The sequence below is a fragment of the Thamnophis sirtalis genome, unplaced genomic scaffold (genome assembly GCF_051295495.1).
Source record: "Thamnophis sirtalis isolate CommonGarterSnake01/CBP01778 unplaced genomic scaffold, rThaSir2_p1.2 scaffold_8, whole genome shotgun sequence".
NCBI lineage: Eukaryota > Metazoa > Chordata > Lepidosauria > Squamata > Natricidae > Thamnophis > Thamnophis sirtalis.
The window spans coordinates 31,724,973-31,737,523 of record NW_028261388.1 but is presented as its reverse complement, the minus strand read 5'-3'; the positions used below and the strand labels follow the sequence as shown (position 1 = coordinate 31,737,523).

General features: G+C 36.0%; 2 protein-coding genes across 4 annotated transcripts in view; one reads left to right on the top strand and one right to left on the bottom strand.

Annotated features, from left to right (window-relative positions):
• CMSS1 (cms1 ribosomal small subunit homolog) overlaps window positions 1-12,551 on the top strand; it is a 150,695-nt gene that overhangs the window by 29,299 nt on the left and 108,845 nt on the right. The window lies entirely within an intron of this gene.
• Window positions 1-12,551, bottom strand: part of FILIP1L (filamin A interacting protein 1 like) — a 67,507-nt gene that overhangs the window by 26,293 nt on the left and 28,663 nt on the right. The window contains exon 1 of one of the 3 annotated variants that reach the window (XM_014067049.2): window positions 246-351. The exons of the other annotated variants lie outside the window; for them this stretch is intronic. The gene's annotated coding sequence lies outside the window, so the exon portion shown is untranslated. Of the gene's footprint in view, window positions 1-245; window positions 352-12,551 lie in introns of those variants that run through there. 3 annotated transcript variants of the gene reach the window in all.

Genomic DNA, 12,551 nt, shown 5'->3' with positions numbered 1-12,551 from the left:
CAGTTTAAAATGCAGTTATGACCTGTCCAGCACACAGTTGGAAATTATGTGTAATTCCTATCTCTTGCTTTTTCTTAATTTAATGCTTTAGTTTTGTATTGAAATATTTTTATGCTTAGAAGGAGAACCAGAAAGTTATTTAGTAGTATAATTGATCTCAGCATTAAGTCCAAAAATTGTGCTGTTTTGAAGCAAAATGCCTATTGGCTGCTAAAAGAAACTTCTTCCCACAGTCTCCCTCTTACCTTCAGCAAATGCACTGAAGAGTTCTTGATTTAATTATTGCTCAGTAGTGTTCAGATTGTGTTTCTCTTAGGCATTAGGGATGTGAGCATTCCAGCAGTTACACGAAACAATGAGAGAGAAACTCTCTGCTTGCCCAAAGCCTATGAAGCATTACGTCATGGCAATACCTTATAAGGAACTCTATATTGTGCAGCCTCATTCTGTATTTAGTGTAGTTTAGTGATAACCAGAACTACAAATATATGTATATGTGCATGCGAGCATGCATATTTATGCCTGTGTGTGTTTTTCTGGCTTCAAATACTTTGGATTGTGAAACATTTCATATGTCAGATTGATTTGTGGCCAAAATGAATGCATTGAAAAGTTTAGAGGAGTTAATTCTCATTATTAATAATAGAATAGTGAAGTGGTCGCAGAGCAATATTTTAATTTTTTTCCTCAACACAACTGGATTTGTTTAACTTTTATTTTATTTTCTGAGTTGCTGAAGGGGGAGGGGGGAACACCCAAGCTTAGCTGGCCTCCTCTGAGAAAAGTATGAACATCAAGAGTTTTTTCCTTGTGTTTTATTTCCTGATGATGTAACTAGAAAACAATTCTTCAAGTATGATGGAAAGGCCAGATGAGAAACAGGGGTGTGTTGTGTGTAAAAGTGCATGTACATTTCCCTTTAAAACCGTTTTTAACTTTCTCTCATTTAATATATTTAGAATGGTTAATTAGTTAGTATTAATAAGGTTTTAATAAGGTTTTACAGATAGTATTCATTTGATCTACAAACAGGAAAAAATGCAGAATAGGCTTCAATTTACAGAAGAATGTCTTCATTAGATTTTATACTGAATTTTCTATTACTTTACAAATGGATGAAGTGTGTATGATTGCAGAAAATTCATTGAAAGAATTATCTTGGTTAAATCTTATGCATATTAATGAATGTTTAAAATAGTATACTTTTTTTAAAACCATATGTACTATACTACATATTATATTGTAATATACCAAATGGTTTGATCTGAATCATTGAAATTCAGTCTTTTACAATGCCCAACATTTATTAGAAATATGTTGTAATAGATTGAACTGAATTTACTTCCCAATAAAATGAATTTAGGATTGCAGTCATGGTTGATTATCTACATGTGTTTTTATGCTTGCATAAATATTGTAAATTATGTGGTAAGTATTAAGGGATTAATGCTGTGTCATAGGAACTGAAGCTTGACTTTCTAAAGATGGTTATTATCATAAAAATATGAGTAATTCAGTTTAATCTACATATTATGTCTTCTGTATAGTTATTAAAACAGTATTTGATAAGTATACTTAAAAATGCCCTGTTTTATAATATTCTGGAAGCAGGGTCTGGAACTGGCAGCTTCTTCCAAGCCAGCTTGTCTATGAATCAGATTGTTACTCCCTTGTCTCCACTTTTGAAAAATAGATTGGTAATTACCAGACAGGATTCAACATTTTTACTTGTGGTGCTATAGCAATAGAATTCTGCCCCCCTGCCCCCACCCCTATTAATTTTGACTTGTTCTTGGTTTTAGGCATCTGGAAGAAGCGAGAATTATATTAATAGTTTTTTCCTCATTTATAATACTTTTCTATTTAATATTTATTGGAATATTTAATTATATATTATTGGTTTATTTGGGAATAAAAGTTTGAAAAATTCCTAATGGAAAAAAAGATAATTTAAAAATAAATAAATTATAATGATACATTAGTATAATACCTTCTTTGTCCTTCCCCATTCTCATATTCTCTGTCTTTACTCATTTCCAATATATTGTGTATATATTGATATAAGAAAGATTAAGGTTGCGAAGAGGGGATGGGCTACAGAGATACATATGTGGAAAAGAGGAATTATGAAACTTCTAATTTGTAAAGAATTGGTCATGGAATGTCCTCTAGATAGGAGGAACTATTTCAGATAATGTTTACTCTGATAGTAGTGCTTCACATGCAAAAGGAGTTGGAAAGCTCAAATTTGTTTTTCTTGGCTATTGAATGAATATTCATATACAGGTGAAATGGTTTGCATGATTTATAATCTGATTATAATACATCCTGGAAATACTTTCTTCTGTTTACCATTTTTGATACACTAAGTACTTTGCATTTCAGTTTAAATGCAATCTTCAGAGATTACTGTTTGCAGCTGGCTGACAGAGCAAATATTACATAATACTTTAATACAGGAAATGAAGAACATGTCTCATTAATACTGAGAGAAAGGTTTGAGTAAAGGTTTCTAGAAATAAAAACTTCAGTTAGGTATTCATGTGGTGCATCTGGACTAACTACAAAAGCACAAATTTTGCGCTCCTGACATTTGTTTTCACATTAGAAAAAATAAGATAAAATGTTGTACCCATTGTTTTTTGCTATTTAGTGTGCATTGTTTATTCAATGTATATTATTTACTGAATAATTACATTATTTAGTTTTCATTTTTTTAATTGAATTTTCAGCTTTCTTTTTTAAAAGTGGCCATATTCATATTCAGCCTGAAAAGACAAAACCCAGATAAATAGATTAAGGCAAGGTAGGGAAAGGGCAGATGGGATTTCCCTGTGGCACTATAAAAGAAAATAATATTCAATCTCCTGTAGCTCTTGTTAATATGAGTTTTGTTTTTAAACCCTACTTCTTTAGGAATGTACTCTTCAGGGAACATCATGTTCATACTTTATGAGCTGAGAATATATATTTATCAGAAAAGATAACAAACTGCTTTCATTTATTTAGAATGATAAAGCTAGGCATGAAGATTCTAAGTTCCAAGCACCATGATGCCTAGACACTCAACTTGGAACACATCAATGTCCCTGCTTCGTCCATCTTTTTTATTAGCTAAGAGTCTTTTAATTTACAAGAGATAGATGATGGAAAACAAATATTATTTTTTAGTTATTTCTGGATTTCCCATAATATTTCTGAGCTTCATTTTAACCCCAATAAAGAAGAAGGTGGCTGCAGCTATTATTTATTTGGAAATTTCTGGACCTACTAAGGAAAAAAAGATGAAGTACAGCTGTAAGGAGGAAGATATGAAAGGTAATTAGTGAAAGAAGAGTTGCAGATGCCATGGATATGAGAAGTAGAAAAGAAATGAGGAACTTTTGCCTCAGCTAAAAACACCTATGATATACGTATGTGTTACCTGTATCTTTCTGAACATGTTAGGGCTAAATATGTGTTATGTATGCTTTATGTGAGTGTGCTTTTCACTGAACATCACCAGTTTGACTCTTTTTAGCTGGAAAATGGGCATTTGACTGCTGTTGACTTCCAAGACAGCCATTGGTGAATGGATACTTCATACTTGGAAGCTATTTTTATAGCCTTCATGACAGATTCTTAAACTTTGAAATGTATGTCCTAGTCTAAAAACTTTTGTGACCACTTCTCTAATCAGATTTCCAGATTTCCAATGAGTTCAAAAGAACTTATTGGAATAACGGGATAGGCTATATTTTATATCTTATGCTTATTATTCACTACCAAACAGTTGGCTACTATTATTACTATTTTTTTTTAAAAAGAGCGACACAGATATATTGCTAGTGGTTTGGTCAAAGCCAGGATATCTCAAGGATGATTTTCCTGAATTTGTTGTCAAGAGTGACTCGCAGTGAACAATATCAGAAAAGCCATAATAATATAAACAAAATGTAGTGATGTTTAAAGTCCAGAAGTCCAATAGCATATCTTTATTGTATCATGCCAGAACACTGCTTGCTTGTGTCCATGTAAGCTTGACTTGAAAGTAATTTTGCTATCCATCCAATTTATTTCTCTCATATATTTATGTGAAAAAAATGCCATAATTAGAAAACAAGGCAAAATCCAGGAATAAAAGGTTCATCGACAAAAGGGCGAATGACAAAAGCGTGCCCGACTAAACCGCAGTGACAAAACCGTGAGTTCTAAAGCGTGCCGACGAATGAGTGCTGAAGCGCGGCGACAACAGCGCGGAGACAGAACCGCGCTGTAACCCTAAACCTAAACCTACCTTAACTTAAATCGCGCTTCTGTCGGTGCGCTGTTGTCGCTGCGTTGATGACGTCGCATTGATGATGTCATGGTTTTAGCGCCACAGTTTTGTCGGCGCGCTTTTGTCATGCGTGCATTTGGTGGGTCACAGGAATAAAAATAAAATCTTGTAAGTTAGATTACGTGCTATGATCCAGATCAGGAGAATAGCCAAGCATTAAGTTCAGAACTATAAATAATAGCAAATCATGGTAGAATTTTATTAGATTTATAATAAAAGATCCAAATAATGTGTTTATTTATATAGAAATAAGTCAAACAAAATGCCATTAATCTGGTTCACTGACAAATGTGCGCTCGACAAAACTCCGTCAACAAAACCGCAGTGAGAAAACCGCGAGGTCGAAATCGCACTGACGAATGCGCACAGAAGCGCGCCGACAGAAGCACGCCGACAAATGCGCGCCAACAAAAGTGCACCATCAAAAAACAACGAAAACAACGTAATAACCCTAAACCTAACCCTAATCCTTACCTTAACTTAAATCGCCCTTTTGTGGGCGCAGTTTTGTCGGTGCGTTGTTGTGGGCGTGCTTATGACGTTGCGGTGTTCTCGCCGTGCTATTGTGTGCACATTTGTCGGGTCACGCATTAATGTAACTTTGTCAAAATTCTTTGAGGTGCTGTCTGGCTGTAAACTGGTTACCACTGGTATTTACTGGTAGAACTTTAAGGAGAATTACCAGTGGACTTGGTCTTTAGGACAAGAAATACTGAAGGCAGTTATGACTTTTTCTTCCTATATCAGTCATATTATTTTAGGTAAGTGTGAATCAAACTCTTCTTTCATTTCCATACATCCCACATATATTACATTAATGTTTATAAGCACTGTTTAAATAAATAGTTTATCTATATTTTCATGATTATAGTGCTGGAAGGACTAAGGTTCATGTGTCTCTTCCCTTATCATTACTTCTCATACACAGACTCACTGGATTGTTATGAGTGTAAAATAACAAAACAGAGATGGAAAGGCAGGACACAAACTGAAATAATATGCGGAGTTCAGCAGATGACAAATAAAATGTTTCTATTTGCTAGAATATAGCAAATAATGTGACATATCATGGCTGTGTCTCATTTTTTTGTTTTTAATCTTTCAGAACTATTGTATAATAAATGTTTCTTTGTATGCAGGACTTCCTTTATATCTGTTTATATGAATCTCATATTTTAAAATGCTACACTTTCCTTTAAATCAAGCTTAAATTACAGCATGCTACTACTATGAAAAAAATAGAGCTTTACAAAGTACTGGTTTAGATATTATTACAGGAATAGCTCCTCTTGTTTTATTTGAGTGCTGAGGGCAACATTTTTATGTTATGGTGTCACTTTTTACGACACTATCATAAAATTTTCTTTCTGTAAAAAAAAAATCTAAAGCAACCTGATTAGAAGCATCCACTTCTATTTCCTGTTTTAGCAATACATTTGATTTTAATATTTTAGATAATATTACCTAATACTACATTGAACTGTGGGACTTTTTCAGCTCTGTAGCATCAATTTCATAATTGGCAATGGTTCTCACATATTTTTGGCAGAAGATTTTTGGCTACCTATGTTTCTACAACTGAGATTGCAGTAAAAGAGTTCAGAACCATCTGTCAATAATTTGGCTGTTCTTCAACTACTTTGTTTCCATGAGTTAAGGGGAGGTAGGCAAATGAAGCTTTGTCTGTTAGCTAATACAGAAGAGTTTTTTAAAAAGTGGGATTTTACAAATAAGCTGTAAGAGGAAAGACACTATTTTAGCTGCTGACTCCATCTAAACAATTCCTGTCTCCATAGAAACTAAATATAGTTTTTAAAATATTGTTGTACTGTAAATATTATGGCAGGATAAAATACCACAGAATCAGAGAAACTAGAGCTAAAGCCTGATTAGGTCATTGCGACCCATTACGTGCCAACACAAAGTTGCTTCTTTTTTACTATTTAGTCCAGTTTATTTTGTCTACTCAGTGATTTCAAATAATTTGGAGCTTCAAAGTTTTATTTTTTGTGTAACTTACTTAGAGATTAAAGTATTCTGCTCCATGAGGAAGTTATGTGCATTAATTAGGAAATAAGGAACACATTAGGAAAGTCTTCTGGATTTTTCTTCAGTCTCTAGGTAGGTACAACACATCATTTTAAGTCATAAATTTTTAATCAATGATTGTTCAATAAGGGCAGAGATGTTGAGCTAAACCACTAAGATATGGCTTAGTGTGATATTTTTAGCTAACTGAATTCCTACCTGACATTTGATAAAATAGACGATAACCTCCTTCTTGATAACCTGGAACAATGTGGGATGCAGGTTCCATTACCAGATGTTATTTGCAATTGAATGAACAACTATAGCCAATGCATTGTCCTTAATGGGTCTGTGTTCACACAGAGGGAAGTACAGAGAGTTCTGTTCTAGGTTCTGTATTCTTCAACATCTTCATAAATTACATATTTGGAATAGAAGGGATACTCATAAAATTTGCAGATGACACAAAGCTGGAACGATTGCTAACACTTCAGAATTTAAAAGGATCTTGATAGACTTGAACATTTGTTCTTATCCAGTAAAGCGTTCATTGATAAGAAAAGTAAGATTCTGCATTTCGATTAAAAAAAAACAACAGATGCACAGGTACAAGATGGGTCATCTTTAATAGAGGTTAAAATAAGGTTAATGAGAGGGATATGGGTGTTTTGAAATGACCACAATTAAGTATGAGCTATCAATATGATGCAGCTGCCGAAAAAACTAATGTAGTTTTAGGCTGCGTAAACAGATGCATAATGCCAAATTATTTTGCATGTAAATAATGCCAAAGTCATAGGATTTGATTTGCATTTGGAGTACTGTGTCCAGTTCTGATCACTACAGTAGAAAGAAGAAGCTAAAGAACTGGAAATAATGCAGAGAAGAACAACAAAAATGTAGGGCTTTGACCCCAGGCCCTATGAAGAACTTGGTATATTTAGTCTAAAGAAAAAAAGGCTAAAGAAAGATATAACAGTTTTCTAATGCATGAACATAGAATAAGGAATTGCAAGATGGATAGGTGACTACTCGTGGGAATGTTTTGATTGGCCTGGCATTCCCTCTGAAAGATCAAATTCCCAACTTGAGAAATTTGATATTAGAGGAACTATTGGAAATTCATTTTCTGTAGACTAGAGCAGCAGTCCCCAATCTTTCAAGCTTGGCAGCCCGGCCTGGTTCTGCGGGGAGGCCTGTGAATGGCAGGCGCACACACCCTCACACATCTCCATTGTGCGAGTGGTGGGTACTTGCGTTTGCATATGAAACTCCGCTAGCATGAACATTGGGCACTTGTGCTCGCATGCAAGTAGAACTTTGCATGCTTGCCCATCTTTGTCCATTTCCAACAGGCAACAGTCTGTTCTAGGGGACCCTTAGACTAGAGTAAATCAGAAGACAGTCAAATAATTTTGTATTGCTATCAGTGAATCCTTGCCTGTTGTTACAGCTTCTTCATTGTACTTCCTATCTGCTATCATAAACCGCTTCTTTTCCAGCTGCTAAAGCTGGTACTGCTGCTGATAAACCTCACATGGTACCATTTTTCTAGATCAGATGGAATAAGGTAGATTGAGATGGAAGTCCCCAAATTCTGAGACAACATGGGGGAAAAAGTGGAAACTAAATATGATTCAGTTTATTAAACTACACTTAATCTTAAATTAAATTAGATTTGACTAAAGAGAGAAAGAATGTCTCTAGTTTACTAGAAAGAGTTTACTTGATCTGATAAAATAATCTCAAAATAGACAAATATTAAAAAACTGGACTAAATTTTTGGAGAGGAAATGATATTTTAGTTGCATGGTATTTATGTTTTGATAGTTGTGGAATAATAGAAAAGTGCAAATTAATTTTGCATGGAAATTTGGGAAATTGTGAAAAGAAATATAGGAGTTCACTTTACCAAAAGTGCTCTGTATGGGGTGAGGAAGAACTTGACTATAATTTGCCTTGTACAGTATGTACTCTGTGAAACTTGCACTTCTCTGCTGGGTAGAAATGGAAGCCCATTCATGTAGTTCAGTGACAGATTTTATTGGCACCCCTGTCCCTTTGTAAACAAAATACATTTAATTTTGTAATGCCAGTCTATTTGTGCCTTGGAAAGTTGCAAATGAAAGAGAGGACTGGCATATTTTCCCAAGCAGAAATTGCTGGGCTCATTCACACACACTCTTAAACTATGCTGTAATTAGGCTTATGATGTTGCCAAAACCCAGAATATGGCTGACATTGTGGTTAAAGCACAGAATTTTAATCAGAATCTGTTATTGCGACTAATGTCAGGTTTTCATACTTTAGAGTCTGAGGGTAGATGTTGTCCAAATCCCTCCACCTTCCAGACATAGAATTGGCAGCACAAAAAGTCCTTAAGCAGTGCTAATCCTACAGCATTGTCTCTGACTCTGTGGATTCCTTAAAGTCCTTTATCAAAACAAAGGGGAAATTCCTGTACTCTGAATACTGATGTTCTGACTCAGAGGTAATCACCATGTACCTAAGTTTTTATTTTCTAAAAACAAATTTTAAAAAAGAACATACAAGTAATGCCCTACCAGCAATTACAATGGAAGGTGGGGTAATAGCTAAGTAGGAGAGAAGTAGTAAACTTCTGAATTGTTTGCGGTTCTTTCTAAATTTATAAGCTAAAATGCCCATTGCATTGCCCTCTCCAGTAATTAAGACACTTAAAAATTTGTGGATCAGTACCCACTACCAAATTTAATGTAGTGATTTTTCAGATTTCTACTCAGTATTTCTTACATGCAACTTAGAGACGTGCTACCGTGTTTCCCCGAAAATACAACAGGTTCTTATTTTCTTTTTACCTACAAAATATGCCTTGGGATTTATTATAGGGGGAGGGTTTATTGTTTTGGGGTTGCCAGGTGGCTGTTCTCTTGCGAGCAGGCTCCCAAAGAGCCGGGCACAACCTCATGGGCGAATGGCTGTGTTGCGCTGTCACAGCAGCGCAACACAACAGCCATGAAGCGACGATGCTCATGAGCAACCACCCAGCAAACCCCCTGAAGCCAGGCGCAACAGTATTCACTGGCCTAGGGGTGAATGGCTGTGCCCGGATCTTTGGGAGCCCGTGCACAAGAGAGCAGTCGCTCAGCAACCATCCCTCTTCAGCTGGGCACAGCGCTGCTCACCAACCTAGCCGTATCCCAAAGGCACCAAGCATCGTGATCACCTTTGCCTCCCCCCAGGTTCCTGCGGCTTGGCACCTTCGGGATACAGCTAGGTTGGTGAGCAGCGCTCTGCCTGGCTGGAGGTGAGGGGTTGTCCAGGGGGCTTATATGCAGGGGGGCTTATATTTTTCAGATTCAGATTCAGATTCAGAAGTTTATTTGTATGCCGCCCTTTTCCCTGGGGGGACTCAGGGCGGCTCACATCCGAAAGGGAAAAGGGAAACAGACTTTTACATATACGACAACACATGATTAAAAGAAAACACAACATTCATACCATTCGGGAGGGTGCAATCTTAGCCCCAGGCCTGGCGGGATAGCCAGATTCTAATGGCTGTGCGGAAGGTCTGGAGAGTGGTGAGGGTGCGAATCTCCACGGGGAGATCGTTCCATAGGGTCGGAGCTGCCACCGAGAAGGACCTCCTCCGCGTGGTCGCCAGTCAGCATTGACCCGCAGATGGAACCCGGAGGAGGCCCAATCGGTGAGATCTAATAGGTCATGTGGAGGTAATTGGCAGTAGGCGGTCTCTCAAGTACCCAGATCCACTACCATGGAGGGCTTTATGAGTGACAAGTAGCACCTTGCCCAACAGAAAAATGTGGCATGGCTGTATTATGAGGACATGTCGTATTTTCAAGGAAACACGGTAATTTTGTATCTCATTTTAAGTTGTTCAGGTAAAGTGACTGTATTGATAGAGGAAAATATTTGTAGTTCAGAGCTTAAATGAGAGTTTCTTGGTGAGGTTGTTTACTGTTGATGTTACCTAGTTTGGATAATGAAACATCTGCAAGAAAACAACCAAGCTTAGAGAACACCAAGGGCCCCTTAAGTGACCATGCTGTTATCTTAATGTATTTTGTTTTTGTTAATGTTTTGAATTCTAAATGTAGTCATCACCATTGTAGAATTAAGAAACATTTTTAAAGTGGAAACCCGTGCCAAAATTCCCAATGTCAAACTGAATTCCTGGATTTGTTACTTCAGTAATAATTTAATTGTGTTCTACGATTGGAAGAAATATACATATTTTTAAAGAAATAAGGATGACTATGTGCTGATTTGAGCCAAGAGCCTTTCTGGCACAGAATGTCTTTTCTTTGTTTTTTGCTTAACATAATGCATGAATTCACTCTGTTATGACAAGAATAGATAGCCTTTTTGTGGCTAGTGGACAAATTTTTGGTGGCTAGGACTGCAATTATTATTTTACTGGTAAACCAAGAGCTACAGTGGAGGGTAATGATTCAGAGAACGTGTGACATCACGTATTTAGATTTTTGTGGGGAGGTTTGGTCTTATATGTGTTATTCCTATTTTACAGCTACACTGCAGTTTCCTTCTTCAAATGCTATATTACTATGATACTGCTTTCAACAGTCACAGTAAGAGGGGGCTCTCGGGTTGCAAAAGAGTCTAGCAGCCTCATGCAGACTTGCAGTATATAGCTGTAATTTCAAGTATATGGTCAACCCATAATGCTCACAAATCATAGTTTAAAAATCCCAGCAATATGTGTGAACATGTGTCATGAGAAAACTATCACTACAAATATATCCTACGAATAATACGTTATAAGTTAAGTGATGAATGTTTGTATATCTATTTAGTACTAAAACGCTTGTCATGACACTAACTAGGCAAAAAAGTGCACCACGGGCAACAATTTGTGAACCAAAATAGCTCAAATGAGCTTACAAAATGTGTTCAAAATCCAGGACCCATGACTCTAGAGAGGATAAAATTTGTGGGAATTCTGGCTGCTTCTGTGCCACTGGTTGTTACTAGGCTGTTGTTGCAGTCACATGTTCTATAACAGATCCCAGCCAAACTTGCAATCTCTCACTTCCACCTAGCAGCAGCTACTTACCTACAGGATTAGATAGGGTCGGATGGGATGGGAACAGAAAAAAAGAGAAGGGAAGGGAGAGTGATGGTTTGATACTTCTTTCCAGATTCCAACAAGGAAAATAATGGGAACGCTGTTTGAAGATTGGTAGTTGCCCCTACTTCCGCTGCTTTTTTGTCACCATTGCCCATTCTGTTTCTCTTTTTAGGAAAATATCTCTGAAATGGTGACCCAGTAGGGCATAGATTGTCTACTTTTGCTTTAAATTTTTATAGCTCTATTCATTAAAAATCCAGTGCCTTATTATATTAATGGAGTAACTTGGTTACTGAAATGTGAAAGGCTTGAGTTAGTTGTTGAACCTAAATAAGCATGTAGGGGATGCTCAGACATCTGGATTTTGCATCTGGCAAGCTGCATTTTATATGTGGTTGACAGATGTATGAGCTATGCTGGATCATCTTGATTTGAGATGTAACCTTTGTTTTGGGTTATGTGCACCATTTTAAAGTATTTTCAATTGTGTGTAAGACAAACTAACAAAGAAAGGGTAATTTAACAGAGAAATGAATACATTTTGCATAATTTATTCCACACATTTTTTAAATTGAACAATTTAATTAATTTTCCTCCCCATGGGAGATACAAGAACATTGAAGCTTTACTAAAAAGGATCAATTATATGTGTAGAAAAATCCAAGACCAAAAAAGAGCTGATTTTTAAGTAAGTTGCTGAAGGAAACTTTTCTCAAGTAGTACTATGAATTATGAACTCTATGTAGTTCCTATATGAAGTATTTCCTTTGAAATAAATTAGAAAACATGTCTATGTGTTCAGCTATTTTATTGTTCTTAAAGTAATTCTGGACTTTTGATCCAGTTAAAATCTTTAAGGGGCAAGATTCAATAAGATAAAATTGTTGGATGAATTGGTCCATTATTATTGATTTGGGGATTTATCAGCACGGAAAATAGATAGTAAACTCTAATAAATTTATAGTAAACTGACAGTAAATTTAGAATTGTATAGACTGTCATTCATCTTCTATGCTACCACAATATTTCTGACAATTTCTGAACATATGATAGCATTTAACTCTTAATATCTAGAGTTGAACAAAAATATTTTTATATCCTATTATCTAATATGTT